The 2277-nt window shown below is 29.7% G+C and overlaps 1 long non-coding RNA gene across 1 annotated transcript; it reads left to right on the plus strand.

Annotated features, from left to right (window-relative positions):
* The first annotated feature begins 744 nt into the window (after positions 1 to 744).
* On the plus strand, positions 745 to 1356 carry LOC124441533. The gene is made up of 2 exons (XR_006946991.1): positions 745 to 1149; positions 1258 to 1356. It is a non-coding gene; the product is annotated as an uncharacterized LOC124441533 (long non-coding RNA).
* Positions 1357 to 2277: the final 921 nt, after the last annotated feature.

Genomic DNA, 2277 nt, shown 5'->3' on the forward strand with positions numbered 1-2277 from the left:
TTAGTTTTTTTGCTCTAATTTGGGGGTGGCTTGCATCATTTTTCCTGCAATCTCCAGTAAAATGTTAAAAAATTAGGATTTCTTAATCATTGCTTTAGTGACTTTAGGCTTCGTTTGTAATTTCTTTGTATCCAGATCTTTTGTTGTGTCTACGATTTTCACGAATAACCAAAAACTACAAAGAGTTACTCTAAACAACAAACGTTTTTGCCTACTACTCTGTTGTTGCTTATGATTATATTATTATTATTATTATTATTATTATTATTATTATTATTATTATTATTATTATTATTATTATTATTATTATTATTATTATTATGATTGAAAACGTATTTTATTATGATCATTATTATCTATTACAAATATAAATGTTAAAAAACTGAATCAAATATGACTAAAATCAGTGTTTAAAAATATCCATGATAAAGGGACAGTCAAATGTAAAGACAACTTTCCCAATAACCTAGGTCAATATTTAAAGTATGTTCATGAGTTGAGGCATTATTATTATTATTATTATTATTGTTATTATTATTATTATTATTATTATTATTATTATTATTATTATTATTATTATTATTATTATTATTATTATTATTATTATTATTATTATTATTATTATTATTATTATTATTATTATTATTATTGTTTTATAATTACTATTATTATTATCATTATTATTATACACGCCTGTGTATTTATTTTTGGGTATGGTGATTTTTTGTTTGTTGTTTTGACAAATATAGACAAAAACGTGCACAAAAAGGTAGACAAAAAGAAAGACACTGCAAAGACAAAAAGATGAAGACAAAGGAAGTCTCAAATGTGGTTACAAAAATAGCATAAAAAAAGTGCTCAAAATGGTACAAGAAGATTGACAAAAAGGTACACAAAATGGTAAATATAGTGGACGCTAAATTAATAAGAAATGATTACAAAATAGTAAACACCAATATCTAGACAGGCAAAAGTTCACCAAAGATAAGTAAATTTTGATACAAAGTTAGACAAAAAGAGGTCGACATAATAGTATATAAAAGATAGAGGAAAAGGTAAAAAAAAAGAAACCCGCAGGTTGAGACAAAGTTAGAGACCAATGTAGACTTAAACCTATACAAAAAGGTAGACACAAAGGTAGACATAAAGGTAAACGTAAAATTAGACAGGTAGGTAAACTTGAAGATAGACTTAAAGATAGACATAAAGGTAGAAATTAAGGTAGACACTAAAGTAGTCATAAACGTAGACATAAAGGTAGACACAAAGGTAGACACAAACGTAGACATAAAGGAAGGCACAAAGGAAAGCATTAAGGTAGACATAAATGTGAATATAAAGATAGATATAAATGTACACTTAAAGGTAGACAAAAAGGTAAACTGTGTTAAGCTGGCTCATATGAGTGAGATAAGCACTAGCTATAACAACAGGCAATCAACGAAGCATGTGAAATACACATTGAAATATGCGCAAGGATAAAGAAAAGAGTAAAGCGTGATCTAAAAGAAGAACAAAAGAAGATTTTAAATCAAAACTTCTTTGTCTTTGTAAACCTCTTGGGCACACAAAATAAATGTCTTATCGTTCAAGCTTATGATCAGACACGTGTGAACCAAGCACCAAATTATGTCTAAATAATTAACAAAAAAGCCTATAAGAAGTACCGCTGAATTCAGACTTGTGAATTAAAAGGACAACAGTAAGTGCAAGGGCAAAGAGATTGAGAAATGGAAGTACACAACAAGAGAAATAATTGAATAGCACTTTCAACATTGCGTGAAAACTGACGATGATTTAGGCGATGAACGGGTGGAGAACAAGCCGAAATATTTACCGATGTTTACGAGACCACATGTAGGAGGACTATGATGTGATTCTCAACATGTGATTGACCAACATGTGATTCTCAACGAAACTCCACTTTACACTGCAAGCTATCAATTCAGAGTTACAATGACGTCCACCAAGGAAGCTATTTGTCAGTGGGTATACCGCACCATATTTAAGCATATGAAAAACATGCTGTTTATGTTTAAGTTATCACCTTGACCAGCTATTGTAAAACACCGTCATGACTGTATACAGTGTTTTCAAAGAACAGTTAATTCGCTTCACATGGTCAGTATTTAGAGAAGAATATGGAGATAATATATGAACATGGAGAAGCTATGGCGGAGCACAGGGGATAAAGACTACCGTAAATTATGCCGTCAAAAAAGAAGAAATGTAATCGTTTGTGTACTTGACCATATCTACCCAGATATTCAAGCATTG

This window comes from Xenia sp. Carnegie-2017, unplaced genomic scaffold, assembly GCF_021976095.1.
Source record: "Xenia sp. Carnegie-2017 unplaced genomic scaffold, XeniaSp_v1 HiC_scaffold_1, whole genome shotgun sequence".
Taxonomy (NCBI): Eukaryota; Metazoa; Cnidaria; class Anthozoa; order Malacalcyonacea; family Xeniidae; genus Xenia; species Xenia sp. Carnegie-2017.